The 23463-nt window shown below is 46.5% G+C and overlaps 1 protein-coding gene across 1 annotated transcript in view; it reads right to left on the bottom strand.

The window, feature by feature from the left end:
* The window catches only part of mAChR-A (muscarinic Acetylcholine Receptor, A-type), a gene marked incomplete in the record, with an annotated part of 293681 nt that extends 270648 nt beyond the window's left edge, over positions 1-23033 (bottom strand). The window contains 1 exon segment of the mRNA XM_069304758.1: positions 23002-23033.
* Between the last annotated feature and the right edge of the window lie 430 nt (positions 23034-23463).

The raw sequence follows: 23463 nt of genomic DNA, 5'->3' as shown, positions 1-23463 counted from the left end.
ACTCGCGATGTCTGTCTGTAGTTCTAGTGTGAGACGTCAGGGGATGTTGGAGTGACTTCATCTCCCGTTCACCTTACTAGTTTATGCTAGCTAATCTGCTGTGTAAACATTTGTACAAATCCCTTTGCCAATATGTTAATTAAACAAGTTATATCAAGTCTCTGCTTATCTTCGTCTCTGTACGAACGTACGGTTTACGTGTACACGTACGTACTCCATGCACGTACCTATGTTTGTATGCACGGACGTCTGCAAACACGTTTATTTACATTTTAGCATCAGCATTCAGGGTTAAAGAGCCCCAGTTAATATGTGGCGGGAACGTTTAGGTTCTGTATAACATTACGGCTGACTTGTGTCCCCTGTCTCTTCCTCTCTTTAGCTCTGAACGTTTCTCTCTGTCCAATTACTGTCCAACACTCTGAGCTCACTACAGGGGGGTAATTACCGCTTAGTGTGAACAGCCAGGAGGCGGGGGAACAAGGGGTTTGATCTTACACCCTCGTAGATTATAATAGGTAAGCACAGGTCAATACTGACCCCACTACAAGTTACCACAGACCGTTTTATAGGTTAATACTGACCCCACTACACATCAATACTGACCCCACTACAGGCCAACACAGATGCCTAAGAATCGAAGCAAATATTACTGAGAGGCAGAAATGAGTAGGCCTACACTGCAGGTAAAAATTATCAACTACTCTAACACAACCATTTATATCCGGAGTTAAAACAGAGTTATATAAACGGCAATACATAGGACGTGAGGAAGGCCTGTGGAACATCATGCAATATTATGTAACATATTATTATATAACAATATATTAGAAAATTATAATATAACATATTTAATATTTATATTATATTAGCTGTTCCCGGCCACGCATTGCTGTGGTTCAGCAATGTGTGGCCACACATTGCCACAATGCGTGGGAATTAGCCACAGCAACCTCCCCCCTGTCTCCCTGTCCTCCCCCACCATTCCTCACTCCCCCATCCCCTCGTCCTCCCTTCCATTCCTCACTCCCTCGTCTCCTCGTCCTCCCCACCATTACATCCTTCCTTGTCCTCTGATCCTCTCCACCATTCCCCAACTCTCGTTCCCTCGTCTTCCCCATTATTCCCTCATCCAATGCATTCCCAAGTGATCTGATGTTCCCGTGAGAAAATTGATAGAAAATATAAGAAAAACAGTTAAAAAAACGATATGAAAAAAATAAAAAATAAACTATACTCAGGAAATGAACGGTAAACAACACAGCTCAATTTCAACGCAATGTAACACAAAATAATTAAATCGAAATCAAAATGAATCGAAATCTATGCAAATTAAATTTATCAATGAAATCGGAAACATTGAAATGGAATTCTAACATTTAGTATGGCGTGTGTTGCTCTTACGTGCAACACACAAACATGTTTTTACCTGTCACAGATGTGCCATCTATCTTGAGGTTATCTTGAGATGATTTCGGGGCTTTTTAGTGTCCCCGCGGCCCGGTCCTTGACCAAACCTCCACCCCCAGGAAGCAGCTCGTGACAGCTGACTAACTCCCGAGTACCTATTTACTGCTAGGTAACAGGGGCATTCAGGGTGAAAGAAACTTTGCCCATTTGTTTCTGCCTCGTGCGGGAATCGAACCCGAGCCACAGAATTACGAGTCTATACTTATATTTACGAAATGAATGGTATGGTAAACAACACAGCTCAATTTCAACGTAATGTCACAGAAAATAATTAAATGAAAGGAAAATATGTCGAAATCTATGAAAATTCAATTTATCAATGCAATCGGAAAAAAACGTGTGTTACTATTACGTGCAACAAATGGAGCTTTAAAAAAACAAAAAAAAAAACATGTTTTTACCTGTCACAGGTGAGGCACCCATATAGTAGGTATATAAAAACATGCGCATATTCGAATGGAACGTTGTGTCAAAATTTGAAAGCAATCGGTGAAGAACTTTTGGAGATTACAGCGTGTGTTGCTCTTACGTCCAAAAGATGGCGCTGTTTTTCAAGAAAAGCATGTTTTACCTGTCACAGGTGAGGTATTTATAATAGGTGTATAAAAACACGCGCCTATTCGAATGTAACGTTGTGTCAAGATTTTAGAGCAATCAGTAAAGAGGTTTTGAAGATTTCCCTCACATGAAAAACACAGTTAACGTTGAATGTTAACAATGATTGTTCCACAGTTAAATGGAACGTTGAGTGTAAATTTCAAAGCAATCACAAACCTTTGTACCAAATCACCTCACCCAAATGCGAGTAAAAGTATAGATGTATTCTGCGTGTTTACAGGTTACAGTTGTGTGTGTAAACTAAAGTCTTTGAAAATGTAATAAGTTATTACGAAACGCGTTCAGGCGTCAGACTAGAAATAAAAATGAATTTTGGAGAATTGATTTTTCAATTACTAACTACAGTGAAAAGAAACATAAGAAATATTGAGAAAATTCGTGTTAGAATTATTAATCTTACCCTTTCGGTCATATTCAACAACATATGTTTACAAGAAAGACTGCTACCAATATATATATATATATATATATATATATATATATATATATATATATATATATATATATATATATATATATATATATATATATATATATATTATATATATAATATATATATAATATATATATATATATATATATATATATATATATATATATATATATATATATATATTAGTATATTTTGGTAGCAGTCTTTCCTGTAGACATATTTTATTAAATATGACCGAAAAAGTAAGATTAATAATTCTAACACGAATTTTCTCAATCTTTCGTACATTATGCTTCACTGCTGGAGGTAAATCAAAAATCACTTCTCCAAAATTCATTTTTATTTCTAGTCTGACGCGACACGGGCGCGTTTCGTAAAACTTATTACATTTTCAAAGACTTCACAAATACACAACTGATTAGAACTTGCATTTCCCTGATTTTATATCTACTTTTGAGTGAGGTGGGAAGGGTGATGTGGCATTACATTTGAGTGAGGTGGGAAGGATGATGTGGCATTAGAGGATATTAATAGGGTATTAAAAGTATCAACACAAGACAGAACACGAAACAATGGATATTGAATAGAAGTGTTTGTAGAAAGCCTATTGGTCCATATTTCTTGATGCTTCTATATTGGAGCGGAGTCTTGAGGTGGGTAGAATATAGTTGTGCAATAATTGGCTGTTGATTGCTGGTGTTGACTTCTTGATGTGTAGTGCCTCGCAAACGTCAAGCCGCCTGCTATCGCTGTATCTATCGATGATTTCTGTGTTGTTTACTAGGATTTCTCTGGCGATGGTTTGGTTATGGGAAGAGATTATATGTTCCTTAATGGAGCCCTGTTGTTTATGCATCGTTAAACGCCTAGAAAGAGATGTTGTTGTCTTGCCTATATACTGGGTTTTTTGGAGCTTACAGTCCCCAAGTGGGCATTTGAAGGCATAGACGACGTTAGTCTCTTTTAAAGCGTTCTGTTTCGTGTCTGGAGAGTTTCTCATGAGTAGGCTGGCCGTTTTTCTGGTTTTATAGTAAATCGTCAGTTGTATCCTCTGATTTTTGTCTGTAGGGATAACGTTTCTATTAACAATATCTTTCAGGACCCTTTCCTCTGTTTTATGAGCTGTGGAAAAGAAGTTCCTGTAAAATAGTCTAATAGGGGGTATAGGTGTTGTGTTAGTTGTCTCTTCAGAGGTTGCATGGCTTTTCACTTTCCTTCTTATGATGTCTTCGATGAAACCATTGGAGAAGCCGTTATTGACTAGAACCTGCCTTACCCTACAGAGTTCTTCGTCGACTTGCTTCCATTCTGAGCTGTGGCTGAGAGCACGGTCGACGTATGCGTTAACAACACTCCTCTTGTACCTGTCAGGGCAGTCGCTGTTGGCATTTAGGCACATTCCTATGTTTGTTTCCTTTGTGTAGACTGCAGTGTGGAAACCTCCGCCCTTTTCCATGACTGTTACATCTAGAAAAGGCAGCTTCCCATCCTTTTCCGTCTCGTAAGTGAAACGCAGCACGGAACTCTGCTCAAATGCCTCCTTCAGCTCCTGCAGATGTCTGACATCAGGTACCTGTGTAAAAATGTCGTCAACATACCTGCAGTATATGGCCGGTTTCAAGTTCATGTCGACTAAGACTTTTTGCTCGATGGTACCCATGTAGAAGTTTGCAAACAGGACACCTAGGGGAGAACCCATAGCGACCCCATCTACTTGCTTATACATATGCCCATCCGGGCTCAAGAAGGGTGCCTCTTTAGTACAAGCTTGGAGTAGTTTCCTCAGAATACTTTCTGGCATGTCAAGAGGAGTACAGGCTGGATCACGATACACTCTGTCGGCTATCATTCCGATTGTCTCGTCCACAGGTACGTTGGTAAACAGCGATTCTACGTCCAACGAGGCTCTTATCCCTGTGGCCCGTGCGCCCCGCAGTAAGTCCACAAATTCCTTTGGAGACTTCAGGCTGAAGGCGCAAGGAACATAAGGAGTCAGCAGGCCGTTGAGTCGCTTTGCCAATCTGTACGTGGGTGTGGGTATCTGGCTAATGATTGGCCGAAGTGGGTTTCCAGGCTTGTGCGTCTTGACATTTCCATACGCATATCCAGGTTTATATTCCCCAATGATCTTTGGCAGGTGGAGTCCGGATTTCTTGGCGTTCACAGTTTCGATCAGTTTGTTGACCTTTGCTTTTAATTCGGCTGTAGTGTCCTTCGTTACCCTTTGGAACTTAGTTTGGTCAGAGAGTATGATGTTCATTTTCGCCAGATATTCGTCTTTTTTAAGAATGACATATATTGGCGACTTGTCACCTCTCCTGACAACTATCTCCTTGTTCTCGCGAAGGCTTTTAGCTGCCGCTCTAAGCTCAGGGGACAGTATGGTGCTTCTGTAGTTGCCTCGATTCTTTCCTCCTTCTGCAATAAGTTCTGCTTGTAAGGTATCTTTGGTAGTGACCTTCTTTTGTGTCTCGAGGTCGAATATGTCGTCCAACAGAATTTCCAACTCCACTTTCCGGGCCATTTCACTCGGTCTGGACATAACATGACAGTTTATGCCCAGATTTAGGAGAGTGACTTGGTCCTCAGTGAGGTTAATTCCTGCAAGGTTCAGGAAGCCATCTCTTGGTCGTGGAATTGCCATAGGTCCTCCATATAATGTTGTTAGTTTCTTGATAATCCTTGTTTCAGTGCTCAGAGGATACAACTGACGATTTACTATAAAACCAGAAAAACGGCCAGCCTACTCATGAGAAACTCTCCAGACACGAAACAGAACGCTTTAAAAGAGACTAACGTCGTCTATGCCTTCAAATGCCCACTTGGGGACTGTAAGCTCCAAAAAACCCAGTATATAGGCAAGACAACAACATCTCTTTCTAGGCGTTTAACGATGCATAAACAACAGGGCTCCATTAAGGAACATATAATCTCTTCCCATAACCAAACCATCGCCAGAGAAATCCTAGTAAACAACACAGAAATCATCGATAGATACAGCGATAGCAGGCGGCTTGACGTTTGCGAGGCACTACACATCAAGAAGTCAACACCAGCAATCAACAGCCAATTATTGCACAACTATATTCTACCCACCTCAAGACTCCGCTCCAATATAGAAGCATCAAGAAATATGGACCAATAGGCTTTCTACAAACACTTCTATTCAATATCCATTGTTTCGTGTTCTGTCTTGTGTTGATACTTTTAATACCCTATTAATATCCTCTAATGCCACATCATCCTTCCCACCTCACTCAAATGTAATGCCACATCACCCTTCCCACCTCACTCAAAAGTAGATATAAAATCAGGGAAATGCAAGTTCTAATCAGTTGTGTATTTGTGAAGTCTTTGAAAATGTAATAAGTTTTACGAAACGCGCCCGTGTCGCGTCAGACTAGAAATAAAAATGAATTTTGGAGAAGTGATTTTTGATTTACCTCCAGCAGTGAAGCATAATGTACGAAAGATTGAGAAAATTCGTGTTAGAATTATTAATCTTACTTTTTCGGTCATATTTAATAAAATATGTCTACAGGAAAGACTGCTACCAAAATATACTAATGTTAAAGTGCACGACCCAGCAGCAAGGAATCAAGCCTTCACGATAAAATATCGCCAGGATCTGATTCGTGATCAGATATACAAGGCAGAGAATGAAATCAAAGACAAAAAAACGCAACTACTTCATGCTACAAACGAGTGGAGAAATAGCAACATCGACCATAGTATCCGTACCCGCATTGAACAACACCTCGACATCCTCACAGACCAACATCACCTCAGCACTGAAACAAGGATTATCAAGAAACTAACAACATTATATGGAGGACCTATGGCAATTCCACGACCAAGAGATGGCTTCCTGAACCTTGCAGGAATTAACCTCACTGAGGACCAAGTCACTCTCCTAAATCTGGGCATAAACTGTCATGTTATGTCCAGACCGAGTGAAATGGCCCGGAAAGTAGAGTTGGAAATTCTGTTGGACGACATATTCGACCTCGAGACACAAAAGAAGGTCACTACCAAAGATACCTTACAAGCAGAACTTATTGCAGAAGGAGGAAAGAATCGAGGCAACTACAGAAGCACCATACTGTCCCCTGAGCTTAGAGCGGCAGCTAAAAGCCTTCGCGAGAACAAGGAGATAGTTGTCAGGAGAGGTGACAAGTCGCCAATATATGTCATTCTTAAAAAAGACGAATATCTGGCGAAAATGAACATCATACTCTCTGACCAAACTAAGTTCCAAAGGGTAACGAAGGACACTGCAGCCGAATTAAAAGCAAAGGTCAACAAACTGATCGAAACTGTGAACGCCAAGAAATCCGGACTCCACCTGCCAAAGATCATTGGGGAATATAAACCTGGATATGCGTATGGAAATGTCAAGACGCACAAGCCTGGAAACCCACTTCGGCCAATCATTAGCCAGATACCCACACCCACGTACAGATTGGCAAAGCGACTCAACGGCCTGCTGACTCCTTATGTTCCTTGCGCCTTCAGCCTGAAGTCTCCAAAGGAATTTGTGGACTTACTGCGGGGCGCACGGGCCACAGGGATAAGAGCCTCGTTGGACGTAGAATCGCTGTTTACCAACGTACCTGTGGACGAGACAATCGGAATGATAGCCGACAGAGTGTATCGTGATCCAGCCTATACTCCTCTTGACATGCCAGAAAGTATTCTGAGGAAACTACTCCAAGCTTGTACTAAAGAGGCACCCTTCTTGAGCCCGGATGGGCATATGTATAAGCAAGTAGATGGGGTCGCTATGGGTTCTCCCCTAGGTGTCCTGTTTGCAAACTTCTACATGGGTACCATCGAGCAAAAAGTCTTAGTCGACATGAACTTGAAACCGGCCATATACTGCAGGTATGTTGACGACATTTTTACACAGGTACCTGATGTCAGACATCTGCAGGAGCTGAAGGAGGCATTTGAGCAGAGTTCCGTGCTGCGTTTCACTTACGAGACGGAAAAGGATGGGAAGCTGCCTTTTCTAGATGTAACAGTCATGGAAAAGGGCGGAGGTTTCCACACTGCAGTCTACACAAAGGAAACAAACATAGGAATGTGCCTAAATGCCAACAGCGACTGCCCTGACAGGTACAAGAGGAGTGTTGTTAACGCATACGTCGACCGTGCTCTCAGCCACAGCTCAGAATGGAAGCAAGTCGACGAAGAACTCTGTAGGGTAAGGCAGGTTCTAGTCAATAACGGCTTCTCCAATGGTTTCATCGAAGACATCATAAGAAGGAAAGTGAAAAGCCATGCAACCTCTGAAGAGACAACTAACACAACACCTATACCCCCTATTAGACTATTTTACAGGAACTTCTTTTCCACAGCTCATAAAACAGAGGAAAGGGTCCTGAAAGATATTGTTAATAGAAACGTTATCCCTACAGACAAAAATCAGAGGATACAACTGACGATTTACTATAAAACCAGAAAAACGGCCAGCCTACTCATGAGAAACTCTCCAGACACGAAACAGAACGCTTTAAAAGAGACTAACGTCGTCTATGCCTTCAAATGCCCACTTGGGGACTGTAAGCTCCAAAAAACCCAGTATATAGGCAAGACAACAACATCTCTTTCTAGGCGTTTAACGATGCATAAACAACAGGGCTCCATTAAGGAACATATAATCTCTTCCCATAACCAAACCATCGCCAGAGAAATCCTAGTAAACAACACAGAAATCATCGATAGATACAGCGATAGCAGGCGGCTTGACGTTTGCGAGGCACTACACATCAAGAAGTCAACACCAGCAATCAACAGCCAATTATTGCACAACTATATTCTACCCACCTCAAGACTCCGCTCCAATATAGAAGCATCAAGAAATATGGACCAATAGGCTTTCTACAAACACTTCTATTCAATATCCATTGTTTCGTGTTCTGTCTTGTGTTGATACTTTTAATACCCTATTAATATCCTCTAATGCCACATCATCCTTCCCACCTCACTCAAATGTAATGCCACATCACCCTTCCCACCTCACTCAAAAGTAGATATAAAATCAGGGAAATGCAAGTTCTAATCAGTTGTGTATTTGTGAAGTCTTTGAAAATGTAATAAGTTTTACGAAACGCGCCCGTGTCGCGTCAGACTAGAAATAAAAATGAATTTTGGAGAAGTGATTTTTGATTTACCTCCAGCAGTGAAGCATAATGTACGAAAGATTGAGAAAATTCGTGTTAGAATTATTAATCTTACTTTTTCGGTCATATTTAATAAAATATATATATATATATATATATATATATATATATATATATATATATATATATATATATATATATATATATATATATATATTATATATATATATATAACACTATTAATACCATCCCTAAAATGGGTGTTAATGGACGTATATACGTAATAATGAAAATAAATAAAAAATGGCGCGGAGGAGAAAAAATAGATTGTTTTGTAAATCCGTGAAGCCGACTCCAGGTCTGACGAACACCAGAGAGACAACACTGGCCTCAGAGAGATCGTAAACACTGCCCCGTGAGGCCATACTGCCCGTGCTTCACAGAACTTTAAGAGGGCAATATAATGCTACCACTACATTATTTTGTCAACACAACAGCTTGTGCAATGTGGTTGACAAATGGTGTAAGATTGTCCTCTGATTTTGGACAAGATAGAACAGTGGAAATTGAGCAAATGAGGAGAAACAGTGCCAGCTACGCTCTCCTCCTACGAGAGGAGAATATTTGTGAGTGCCAAGGCAGTGCCAACTATGCTACTCTCTTCATCACCACACTCATCACCCATCAACTCAACTGTGCTCTTCACAACTAATGTGATATGATAAATCTTTGGCAATAGGACTTAGGCTTCTTGGACTTTATTCCAAACTACCCTATAAAAAGGCTTTTTTTGTGCTCGTTTATGACAAGATCTATTCATGCTGATCTATTATCATAATAATGATAATAGGCATAATGAATAGATCAAGATCTATTCATTATGCCCCCTTAGCTTCCAGCGAGGAGGCTGTGGATATACCTTAAGTCTTTCAGCCCAACTTGGTCAGTTTTAATGGTAGTTCAAGAATAGTTACAGTCAGTACAATTCCTTATGAATTACAACAAATGTTGACAAACAAATCCTTATCAGCGTCTTGCTGTACTAACAGTGTAATTGTTACCTGTATTGTTAGATAATATTGAATATTTTATTGGTAGGAAAATGGGAGATGGACTCAATATGTTCCTCCATCTCCCCAGTCCATAAACAGATAGACCCACAGATGTCTAAGGAGAAAGACATCACTATAATCATTATTATAGTGATCTCCTTCACTATTAGTGACTCTCACTATTTTAGCCATGTGGAAATAAAACATAATTATCTTTTGTATTTAATTTGTATCAAAGTGTTTTTCTTTATAAATTAAGTTCTTTATAAAAAATGGAGTAGATTTCGGTAATGTTCATTTGCATTAGCATTCATTAATTTTTTGGAGGACCCGACCAGGATTCGAACCCCCGCCATCCGGGATCACCCTCAGGTGAGGTGTTAAGTAACAGTCGCTCATAAATAGAACAAATTACTTTGTGAACACAGTATAGGCGTGGCACACCTGGATTGTGCGTAGACTGTCAGTGAAACATAGCGAAATACTCTGATATTTTACCGTAGAGTTCAGAGCAAGAAAATGGAGATATATAGATTTAGATTAGGTCAGGTCAGGTCAGGTCAGGGTAGATTATGTTAGGTTAGGTTAGGTTAGGTTAAGGATCTAACGAGCACTGTGTCTACACCGACGGCTCAGTCCAATCTTCTACTGGACGGACTGCAGCGGCATGTAGGTTTTATAGAAATAATATTTGCACAAAGACTGTCAGTGTCAGGTTAAACAACTGGCTGACCTCCACACAAGCAGAACTAGCAGCATTACACTTAGCAACCAGTACATTAAAAACATTGGAGGAGGAATAATATTTTGTGATTCAAAGTCTGCTCTTCAAGCACTCGATAACTTCTCTTGGAAGATCGACAGCAAGAACCACATACTACCAATTATAAATTACTTAATTGCTGCACAGAGTAAAGTGCCTCGAATCTCCTTTGTATGGATACCTTCTCGCATAAATATAACCCATCATAATGAGACAGACATTGTAGCCAAATTAGCGTGTAACAAGGATGAAGTTGATTTAGATCTAGGTATCCCCATCTCTGCTGTCAAAATTATATTGGTCCAAACACTCAGGTTTGATAGGAAAAAAAATAACTGACTCCCAACGACCTGAAAGCACCAGTATTAAAAGCTATGATTTGTTCAGATCTGAAACCTACATCTATGGGCAGCACAAAACGTCCACCAGACTGTGCGACACAGTGGTTGCAAGGATCAGGGTGGGTTACCGTTACCTGTGGCAGGTAGCTACAGGTGACGGATCTCCCAATCCTGAGCACTCCAGGTGCAAACTCCGTGAGCAGGCACTGCACAGGCCTGATCTCCCACACTACAACACCGAATGCCCAGTTATCAGACCATTCAGACACGTGTGCACAAACGTACACGTATCTAAATGTTTCATTAATGACACAAAATGTGGCCTAGTTCCCAGGGTGGAGCAGCGGGTGTCTGTCAGCACTCCGACGCGGTCAATGAGGAAATGAGGACGAGACGGGAGCGCAGCCGTCGAGGTTGACAGCTGGTGACTTCTATGAGGGCGATGACAACTCCTCATTTCTGCCAGTTTATGAAATGTTCGCCAGCATTATTTATGGAATTTAAACTGTTATTAATATGTTGGTTCAGATTTAAATATCATGTTAAATTATATATAGGTTGAAAAATATTGGTGGACAATTATAGACAATATTGGTGGACAATTATAGACAATATTGGTGGACAATTATAGACAATATTGGTGGACAATTATAGACAATATTGGTGGACAATTAGAGATATTACATGTGGACACTTATAGATTTGTCACGTGGATAATTAGAGATAATTATATTATATTTATATAATCTGATGAATGTGTTAATTATAATGTTTTTATAATGATTACAATTTTGATTAGTTAATAGATACACGGTGGGCGGAAATTTTGTTCCATATAGGTTATGGAGACAGTACGTGGGCGTGACGAGGTGCCGCAGGGTGCAGGGAAGTGCCAAGTAAGGTGCCGCAGGGTGGAGGGAAGTGCCAAGTGAGGTCCCACAGGGTACAGGGAAGTACCAAGTGAGGTGCCGCAGGGTGCAGGGAGGTGCCAAGTGAGGTCCCGCAGGGTGGAGGGAAGTGCCAAGTGAGGTCCCGCAGGGTGGAGAGAAGTGCCAAGTGAGGTCCCACAGGGTACAGGGAAGTGCCAAGCGGGGTGCCGCAGGGTGGAGGGAAGTGCCAAGTGAGGTCCCGCAGGGTGGAGGGAAGTGCCAAGTGAGGTCCCGCAGGGTACAGAGAAGTGCCAAGCGGGGTGCCGCAGGGTTCGGCTAACCGCACCTTACTGGCCGTTGGACATGAAGATCTTACAAGTCAATGTTTGCAGAAGTTGCAAAGCTGTTGCAGGAGACAGGAACCCATGAGCTGTACACAAGGCTTCAGGAGGACCTGGTCACCTCGCTGGTATTGGCTGACTAACGGCCACTAGAGTTCAACCACAGTAAGTGTAAAACAATCAGGATTATGTCGGAAAAAAACTTGAGAGACAGAACAGTTAACGAGACAGACATTAAAAAAATCAAATTAAATTGTCCCGGAGAGAGGGGGGAGGAGGGGAATGGACCCTCCAGGATTAAATTATTAATTAACACCAGCGTCACACATAAACGGAACACCATCAGCAGCATATGCTGCTGTGTAAGGAGGGCTCCTTGAAACATCTACGAGAGTGAGATAAGACACTCATTGTTAACATCCTTAGGAGAAGAACCAGAGGGAGACATGACCACATCATACAAGATACTCTGAGGTAGGGACAATCTTTCCCAGGTGACGACCAACAGAACGAGGAGATAGCTAATAACCAGTCAAGGTTAACCTGGTTGATACCTGGTTGATGGGGTTCTGGGAGTTCTTCTACTCCCCAAGCCCGGCCCGAGGCCAAGCTTGACTTGAGAGAGTTTGGTCCACCAGGCTGTTGCTTGGAGCGGCCCGCAGGCCCACATACCCACCACAGCCCGGCTGGTCCGGCACTCCTTGAAGGAAACAATCTAGTTTCCTCTTGAAGGTTCCCACGACAATATACTCATAGTCAGAGAGATGTTTACCTTTGGGTAAACCTTTCAAAGGTAAAGCTTACCTTTCCCTGAACCAGAGATGAGAGAAGCAGCCTCCACATACCAGAAAGTGATCAAGGAACCGGTGTCTCTAATTATGGACTGGAAATATATAGACATAAATGGGAAAGAAAAGACAGTAAGGTAAATAAATTATGAGAAGGAAGAAAGAAATGAGAAGGGAAGAGGAAGGAAGCTGGGAAGTGAGAAATGGAAAGGACGCAGGCAGGGGAAATAATAATGAATAAATGGAAAAAATTTCAGCACGGCGAATTGGGTATTGTGAAATTGGAATGAAAGGCAGCAGATATATACATTTAAATGGGGGAATGCACATTTTCTGAAGGATGAAATACATGGGAAGTAAATATGAAATGTATGTTATATGAGAAGCAATTAAATTAATGCAGAAATTATATGTTCCACGAGACTTAAAGACACAAAACAAGGCCAAGGGCCACACCTGCAGCAAGGACCACACCTGCACCAAAGACCAGACCTGCACCAAGGGCCACACCTGCACCAAGAGCCAGATCCGCACCAAGGGCCACACCTGCACCAAGGACCACACCTGCACCAAGGGCCACACCTGCACCAAGGGCCAGACCTGCACCAAGGACCACACCTGCACCAAGGGCCACACCTGCAGCAAGGACCACACCTGCACCAAGGGCCACACCTGCACCAAGGGCCACACCTGCACCAAGGGCCAGACCTGCACCAAGGTGCACACTTGCACCAAGGACCACACCTGCAGCAAGGGCCACACCTGCACCAAGGGCCACACCTGCACCAAGGGCCACACCTGCACCAAGGGCCAGACCTGCACCAAGGGCCACACCTGCACCAAGGGCCACACCTGCACCAAGGGCCACACCTGCACCAAGGGCCACACCTGCACCAAGGGCCACACCTGCACCAACGGCCACACCTGCACCAAGGGCCACACCTGCACCAAGGGCCACACCTGCACCAAGGACCAGACCTGCACCAAGGGCCACACCTGCACTAAGGGCCAGACCTTCACCAAGGGCCACACCTGCACTAAGGGCCAGACCTTCACCAAGGGCCACACCTGCACCAAGGCCCACACCTGCACCAAGGGCCACATCTGCACCAAGGGCCAGACCGGCACCAAGGGCCACACTTGCACCAAGGGCCACACCTGCACCATGGGCCAGACCTGCACCAAGGGCCACACATGCATCAAGGGCCACACCTGCACCAAGGGCCACATCTGCACCAAGGGCCACACCTGCACCAAGGGCCACACCTGCACCAAGGGCCAGACCCGCACCAAGGGCCAGACCTGCACCAAGGACCACACCTGCACCAAGGGCCAGACCTGCACCAAGGACCACACCTGCACCAAGGACCACACCTGCACCAAGGACCACACCTGCACCAAGGACCACACCTGCACCAAGGGCCAGACCTTCACCAAGGGCCACACCTGCACCAAGGCCCACACCTGCACCAAGAGCCACATCTGCACCAAGGGCCAGACCTGCACCAAGGGCCACACCTGCACCAAGGGCCACACCTGCACCAAGGGCCACACCTTCACCAAGGGCTACACCTGCACCAAGGGCCAGACCTGCACCAAGGACCACACCTACACCAAGGGCCACACCTGTATCAAGGGCCACCCTGCACCAAGGACCACACCTGCAGCAAGGACCAGACCTGCAGCAAGGACCAGACCTGCACCAAGGGCCACACCTGCACCAAGGACCAGACCTGCAGCAAGGACCAGACCTGCACCAAGGGCCACACCTGTACCAAGGGCAACACCTGCACTAAGGGCCACAACTGCACCAAGGACCAGACCTGCAGCAAGGACCAGACCTGCAGCAAGGACCAGACCTGCACCAAGGGCCACACCTGCACCAAGGACCAGACCTGCAGCAAGGACCAGACCTGCACCAAGGGCCACACCTGCACCAAGGACCAGACCTGCACCAAGGACCAGACCTGCAGCAAGGACCAGACCTGCACCAAGGGCCACACCTGTACCAAGGGCAACACCTGCACCAAGGGCCACACCTGCACCAAGGGCCACACCTGCACCAAGGGCCACACCTGCACCAAGGGCCACACCTGCACCAAGGGCCACACCTGCACCAAGGTACCCACTAAGGTCTTCTCACTCTGCTGTAGCTCATCTTTACTTCAGTCAAGAATCAATATTATCTCTGCCTAAATGAAGCGCTTAACTTACATATTCAATCTTAATACACTCAACTAATTGAATTAATCGAGAGAATAATTAACAGTGAATTACAAATACTTAATACTTAAAACCACTTAGAAAATGGGACAATTGTGAGGGAGGAATGAGGTGAGTTGTGTGAGGGAGAGTGAGGGAGGGTGAGTGAGGTAGGGGAGGGTGAGGGAGTGTGAGGGAGGTAGGGGAGGGAGGGGGAGGGTTATGGAGTGTGAGGGAGGTAGGGGGAGGGTGAGGGAGTGTGAGGGAGGTAGGGGGAGGGTGAGGGAGTGTGAGGGAGATAGGGGGAGGGTGAGGGAGTGTGAGGGAGGTAGGGTGAGGGAGTGTGAGGGAGGTAGGGGAGGGTGAGTGAGTGTGAGGGAGGTAGGGGAGGGTGAGGGAGTGTGAGGGAGGTAGGGGGAGGGTGAGGGAGTGTGTGGGAGGTAGGGGAGGGTGAGGGAGTGTGAGGGAGGTAGGGGGAGGGTGAGGGAGTGTGAGGGAGGTAGGGGAGGGTGAGGGAGTGTGAGGGAGGTAGGGGAGGGAGGGGGAGGGTTATGGAGTGTGAGGGAGGTAGGGGGAGGGTGAGGGAGTGTGAGGGAGGTAGGGGGAGGGTGAGGAAGTGTGAGGGAGGTAGGGGAGGGTGAGGGAGTGTGAGGGAGGTAGGGGAGGGTGAGGGAGTGTGAGGGAGATAGGGGGAGGGTGAGGGAGTGTGAGGGAGGTAGGGGGAGGGTGAGGGAGTGTGAGGGAGGTAGGGGAGGGTGAGTGAGTGTGAGGGAGGTAGGGGAGGGTGAGGGAGTGTGAGGGAGGTAGGGGAGGGAGGGGGAGGGTTATGGAGTGTGAGGGAGGTAGGGGGAGGGTTATGGAGTGTGAGGGAGGTAGGGGGAGGGTGAGGGAGTGTGAGGGAGGTAGGGGAGGGTGAGGGAGTGTGAGGGAGGTAGGGGGAGGGTGAGGGAGGTAGGGGGGAGGGTGAGGGAGTGTGAGGGAGGTAGGGGAGGGTGAGGGAGTGTGAGGCAGGTAGGGGAGGGTGAGGGAGTGTGAGGGAGGTAGGGGGAGGGTGAGGGAGTGTGAGGGAGGTAGGGGAGGGAGGGGGAAGGGTGAGGGAGTGTGGGGGAGGTAGGGGGAGGGTGAGGGAGTGTGAGGGAGTGTGAGGGAGGTAGGGGGAGGGTGAGGGAGTGTGAGGGAGGTAGGGGAGGGTGAGGGAGTGTGAGGGAGGTAGGGGAGGGTGAGGGAGTGTGAGGGAGGTAGGGGAGGGTGAGGGAGTGTGAGGGAGGTAGGGGAGGGTGAGGGAGTGTGAGGGAGGTAGGGGGAGGGTGAGGGAGTGTGAGGGAGGTAGGGGAGGGTGAGGGAGTGTGAGGGAGGTAGGGGAGGGTGAGGGAGTGTGAGGGAGGTAGGGAAGGGTGAGTGAGTGTGAGGGAGGTAGGGGGAGGGTGAGGGAGTGTGAGGGAGGTAGGGGGAGGGTGAGGGAGTGTGAGGGAGGTAGGGGGAGGGTGAGGGAGTGTGACGGAGGTAGGGGGAGGGTGTGGGAGTGTGAGGGAGGTAGGGGAGGGTGAGTGAGTGTGAGGGAGGTAGGGGGAGGGTGAGGGAGTGTGAGGGAGGTAGGGGAGGGTGAGGGAGTGTGAGGGAGGTAGGGGGAGGGTGAGGGAGTGTGAGGGAGGTAGGGGAGGGTGAGGGAGTGTGAGGGAGGTAGGGGGAGGGTGAGGGAGGGTGAGTGAGGTAGGGTGAGGGTGAGGGAGTGTGAGGGAGGTAGGGGGAGGGTGAGGGAGGTAGTTTTTTGTTACAATAAAAGGAGTTATATATAAGGTACAAAGACGATGTCATGAGATGTCTGGAGATTATTATAAGATTACCTGGGGAGGGCCAGGCATCTGGTGATGAGATAGAGTGCATCATGAGCATCAATATCATCAATCCTCCCATCCATCCTCTTAAGGTCGGCGATTTTCTTATCAAGGACCTCATCTTCTCAAAGCTGTCACACTTGAAACAATTGCCTCCTCCATCGAGAGTTTAAGATCTCACGAGCACTGTGTCCACACCGACGGCTCAGTCCAGTCTTCTACTGGACGGACTGCAGCGGCATGTAGGTTTTATAGAAATAATATTTGCACAAAGACTGTCAGTGTCAGGTTAAACAACTGGCTGACCTCCACACAAGCAGAACTAGCAGCATTACACTTAGCAACCAGTACATTAAAAAACATTGGAGGAGGAATAATATTTTGTGATTCAAAGTCTGCTCTTCAAGCACTCGATAACTTCTCTTGGAAGATCGACAGCAAGAACCTCATACTCCCAATTATAAATGACCTAATTGATGCACAGAGTAAAGGGTCTCGAATCTCCTTTGTATGGATACCTTCACACATAAATATAACCCATCATAATGAGACAGACATTACAGCCAAATTAGCGTGTAACAAGTTTGAAGTTGAATTAGATCTAGGTATCCCCATCTCTGCTGTCAAAACTGTATTGGTCCAAACACTCAGATCTGATAAGAAAGAACTTACTGACTCCCAACGACCTGAAAGTACTAGTATAAAAAGCTATGATTTGTTCAGATCTGAAACCTACATCTATGGACAGCACAAAACGTTCGCTAGACTGTGCGACACAGTGGTTGCCAAGATCAGGTTGGGTTACCGTTACCTGTGGCAGGTGGCTGCAGGTGACGGGTCTCCCAATCCTGAGCACTCCAGTTGCAAACTCTGTGAGCAGGAACTACGGCACGATCTCCCGCACTACATCACTGAATGCCCAGTTATTAGACCTTTCAGACCAGTTGGCATGAGGTACCTGGAGCTTTGCAATTGCTTTATTACCTCTCGTATTCTTGAAGATATCCTCACAGTATACCCAAAATTTGCCAGTGCCGGTTACTAAACACATGGCTCTGTATGACTAACCATCCTGCGAGATGCGGACTTGTATTACCACTGCTCCCTTATTCAATCTTGTGGTGTTGATATCCTCAAAATGCATCCGGAGTCTGCCAGTGCAGACCGCTTATCACATGTCTCTGTATGACTAACCATCCTGTGTGATGGGGATTTTTTAGCATCACCTAGTTAGCTTTTTTTTTTTTGACACACTGTACTCCACTTCATATAGTCTAGGGTAGCTGCACTAATGCAGATGTACCTCATATTTTAATAAAAAAAATCAATCGAAAACTATCAACTGATTACATTGAGCTACAGTGAGGAAAATAATCCGCAAGGAAAAATGGTGACAGTGGAGAAGATAGTGAGTAGTGTAAATGGTTATGGTTGTGAAGATTGTGTATGTAGTGAAGATGGCATGTAGTGAAGATGGAAGAAGAGGGTAGGAGAAGATGTGGGGGAGAGAGGGGGAGACTGGGGGGAGAGAGGGGGAGACTGGGAGGAAAGAGGGGAGGAGGGGAAGTGACAGATACAATGCTGGGCATCACCAGGTTCCCCTCTACACATAATTACAAATGGAAACGTCAGTCTCATCACGGTTGAATAATTTTCTATTGTCATTGTAACTGTGGATTATATCAGTGTTGTATGTCAGTACAGTATACCTCTAGTGATGCTCTAGTTGTGTGTAGCGACCTTGTTCCTTAAGGGAGCCTGGTTGTTGGAACACTGTCAGGATCCTTCAAGAAGATGTTGTTGTCATGCCAATATGTTGAGATTATTGGCGGCCGACTATCAACAATTTCGCATGTGAAGGCACAGACGACATATCCCGCCAAAGGTACACCGAAACTAGGACGTTGGTACAACGTTCGAAGAAGTTTTAACACCTAACCAGTTATAACAACCAATATAGCAAGTTGTAACAACGTTCTAATACGTCATAAACACGTTAAACCAAGATGTAACAACTTTATTACAAGTTGTAACAAGCGGAAAATAGAGACAGTTTCGGTTTGTGTTTCCAGGGTATCCATCTCTTTCGACGTATTGGTCTTGGTACTGGGAGAGTTCTTCCTGAGCCAGTTGGTGGTGGCCTTCCTGTTGTAGGATCTTGTCCACTCCTTCTCCTGGTTGGTAGGGTGACGTTGCTGATTTCCAATGTGTCCGACTTCCAATAAGAAATATTGCCGGAACAACCGTGGACATCTTCAAGAGGAAACTAGATAGTTTCCTCCAAGGAGTGCCGGACCAGCCGGGCTGCGGTGGGTATGTGGGCCTGCGGGCCGCTCCAAGCAACAGCCTGGTGGACCAAACACTCACAAGTCAAGCCTGGCCTCGGGCCGGGCTTGGGGAGTAGAAGAACTCCCAGAACCCTATCAACCAGGTAATAATGACTTTCAGGACTTCCGTTTGGAGTACTACAAGAAAGAAGTTCCTGGTGACTTGTCTAACTGGAAGAGCACATACTGTAGAGTTGACTGATTCATCAGAGGTAGCATGGCGGCTCACCTTCCTCTAAATATCTCTTTGACATATCCATTGTACCCATCAGTGACTAGAAGTTGCCTTACTCTCCCGAGTTCGTCGCCAACCTGCTACCAACTGGAGCAGTGAGAGAGGTCGCGGTTGACGTACGCATGGACAACACTCCTCTTGTACCTACCAGGGACTCTCTCACTCATGGCGCATTCCTCCTTCGATTTCCTTAGTGGGAATCGAAATCAACCCATCAATCTATTCCGTAACTGTTGCATCCAGGAAAGGAAGTCTACCTTCCATCTTGAATATAAAAGTTAGCACAGACACGTCACTCAAAAGCCCCCTTAAGCTGTAGCAAGAACGGAGCCTCAGCTACGTGCAAGATTATGTCATACACATTTCTTCTGTAGAGTTGAGGTTCCTGGTCCATGTCTACAAGAACTTTGTGGTTGATGTAAACTATTTAAACAAATTCACAAATATTACACCAAGAGGACACTTATTGTGACACCTTCTACTTGTTGGTAGACGAGACCCACACTGACCCCACCACTGACCCCACCACGCACCAACACTGACCCCACCACGCACCAACACCGACCCCACCACGCACCAACACCGACCCCACCACGCACCAACACCGACCCCACCACGCACCAACACCGACCCCACCACGCACCAACACCGACCCCACCACCGACCCCACCACCGACCCCACCACCGACCCCACCACCGACCCCACCACAGACCCCACCACCGACCCCTCCACCGACTCCACCACCGACCCCACCACCGACCCCACCGCAGACCCCACCGCAGACCCCACCGCAGACCCCACCGCAGACCCCACCACCGACCCCACCACCGACCCCACCGCAGACCCCACCACCGACCCCACCGCCGACCCCACCACCGACCCCACCACCGACCCCACCACCGACCCCACCACCGACCCCACCACCGACCCCACCACCGACCCCACCACCGACCCCACCACAGACCCCACCACCGACCCCACCACCGACCCCACCACCGACCCCACCACCGACCCCACCACCGACCCCACCACCGACCCCACCACCGACCCCACCGCAGACCCCACCGCAGACCCCACCGCAGACCCCACCGCAGACCCCACCACCGACCCCACCACCGACCCCACCACCGACCCCACCACAGACCCCACCACAGACCCCACCACCGACCCCACCACCGACCCCACCACCGACCCCACCACCGACCCCACCACCGACCCCACCACCGACCCCACCACCGACCCCACCACTGACCCCACCACAGATCACCACTGACCCCACCACCGACCCCACCACCGACCCCACCACCGACCCCACCACCGACCCCACCAACAGCACCCCTCCACCAGTCTCCCCTCAACCCGCAACGCCGCCTCGCTCAAGCGCCAAGAATCCGAGGAGATAATTACCCTTTTTTATAGTGATGACTAATGCTGAAATCTCTGGAACGGACAAGAACGGCAGCCGTTTGGACAGTGAACGGTGAACGGTGTAACAGGTGACGGTGTCAACTTCCTGAAAGGGACGACGGTGTACAGTGGCCTGTGGCTGTAGCGACCACAGAGGGCTGATTCTGGTCCTAATGTGAGTACTGAGAGACTGAAACTTGGTACAGTGTCGTGGTGATAAGTGGAACCCTCACTATAGGGGTATGTTTCTTGCAAGATCTTGTGATATCTTCTCCTGTGATATCTTATGATATCTTCTCCTGTGATATCGTCTCCTGTGATGTCTGTGAGGCGTCTGCACTCGTCTCCAAGGACGTTCTGTCAGTCACTGGTAATCTGAGGACATTAATATCTCCACCTCTCGTTATCCTGTTGTTGTGCTGTCGTTATCCCGTACACACATGGTAACACGGATGATAACCAGTGCATGTTATCGTGTGTGTGTGTGTGTGTACGGAAGCCTCTGTTGACTGTGAACTGTGAGTGTGACGAAATGTGGCCTTTTGTCTGTGTGTAGGAAAGGACTAAAGTCATCTTTTTCACTTTAAAAAACTGTATGTTAAGATTCCTTTTTATGAACAAATCCACAAGGGCCGTGACGAGGATTCGAACCTACTTCCGAGAGCATCCCAGACGCTGCCTTAATCGACGGAGCTACGACATGGTTAGCTCAGTCGATTAAGGCAGCGTCTGGGATGACCTCGGACGTAGGTTCGAATCCTCGTCATGGCCCTTGTGGATTTGTTCATTTGATGCATCACGCCATTGGGATTTCTGTGTGTAACTCCTTTTTATGTTGCAAACAGGATTTGTGAGAAGTATTTTTTGTATATGCAGGTTAGTACAGGAACAGACGACTGCTGACTCCTGTTAACTGGTTGATAGTTTTTCCCCTTCCTATAGCTCAAGGTAAGCCTTACCCACTAGTGTCCCTTAAAACACAACCCGCCAATCGTTTAACAACCAGGGGTCAGATTCACGAAGCAGTTACGCAAGCACTTACGAACCTGTACGTCTTTTCTCAATCTTTGGCGGCTTTGTTTACAATTATTATACAGTTAATGAGCTCCGAAGCACCAGGAGGCTGTTTATAACAATGACAACAGTTGATTGGCAAGTTTTCATGCTTGTAAACTGTTTAATAAATGTAACCAAAGCCGTCAAAGATTGAGGAAAGATGTACACGTTCGTTAGTACTTGCGTAACTGCTTCGTGAATTTGGCTGCAGGTACCCCAATCACTGCTGAGCGAACAGAGGCGTAGAGTGTTCTTAGTCCTAACACACGGCTTACAACACTGCAAACCAAGCATTGACGGGGCAGATGTCATTGAAACGTTCAAAATGCTGAACAATTTGGAGGATGTTGATCCAGATAATTTCTTCAGAAGGTCGGATGTAACACAAACAAGGAGCAACGGGTTCAACACGCCACAATATAAGACTGAGAACTGGAGATGTTGACCAGACCACCACACACTAGAAGGTGAAGGGACGACGACGTTTCTTCGACTTGAGAATGGTCCAGGACGGACCGAAACGTCGTCGTCGTCCCTTCACCTTCTAGTGTGTAGTCTGGTCAACCTACTTTAGCCACGTTATTGTGACTCATCGCTTGCAACTGGACATGCTTTTTTTCACCCACAAGGTTCTAAACCCGTGGAACCGCCTACCCGCCGATTTCGTAAATGCCACAAATCACTTAACAAATGGGGGTGGGGGATACCTTTGACAAGCCGCCGGCTTCATGTCCTCGTCGAGCCCACTAGAGCGTTACTAACTCTCAGATAAATCGAAGTAAATTAAGGATTGTCTCCTGGTCACTCCTCCCCGACCAGGATACGAACCTAGGCGATATCGCTGGCGAAGAGCTTGACGAGAATGTTCCCACTGCGCCACTCCTCCCAGACTGGTCCGACCAGGCTGTAGCAGCTGGCATGAACTACCTTCTCAAACCACCTTAATGTGAGGGTCGTTACATCAACGCCTTCAACAACCGCACTTAAATTAATGTAGGTTAATCCATATAATCTTTCTATCGTAATCACCGAGTAAATATAACAACTCCTACCATACGTTGCTTAAAACAAAAATACAAAACTTGTATTTTTACAAGTGTTGTATTTACCATTATATTAATGGGGGACATATTTTTACCTTTGATCCTCCTGTTGGTCCCGCGACGTCCTGCAACACGGAGAGAAATGTTATTCACACCATCAAATGATTTAAATAATGAAAAGTATTATTTTTTTTTACAATTTAATTAAGAATTTTTTTTAAACATTCAATTAAATCTCTGTAAATACGTCGCGATTAACATCAATACTCCATCATTAACCATCAACCCCCCCCCCTCCCCTCCCCCCCTGCAATAAATTCACAAATACGTCACACCACACACCCCCAGTACGTCAACCCACACACCCCCAATACGTCACACCACACACCCCCAGTACGTCACACCACACATCCCCAATACGTCACCCCACACACCCCCAGTACGTCACACCACACATCCCCAATACGTCACCCCACACACCACCAATACGTCACCCCACACACCCCCAGTACGTCACACCACACACCCCCAATACGTCACCCCACACACCACCAATA

This window comes from Procambarus clarkii, chromosome 53 (genome assembly GCF_040958095.1).
Source record: "Procambarus clarkii isolate CNS0578487 chromosome 53, FALCON_Pclarkii_2.0, whole genome shotgun sequence".
Taxonomy (NCBI): Eukaryota; Metazoa; Arthropoda; class Malacostraca; order Decapoda; family Cambaridae; genus Procambarus; species Procambarus clarkii.
This window is presented reverse-complemented; position numbering and strand designations above follow the sequence as displayed.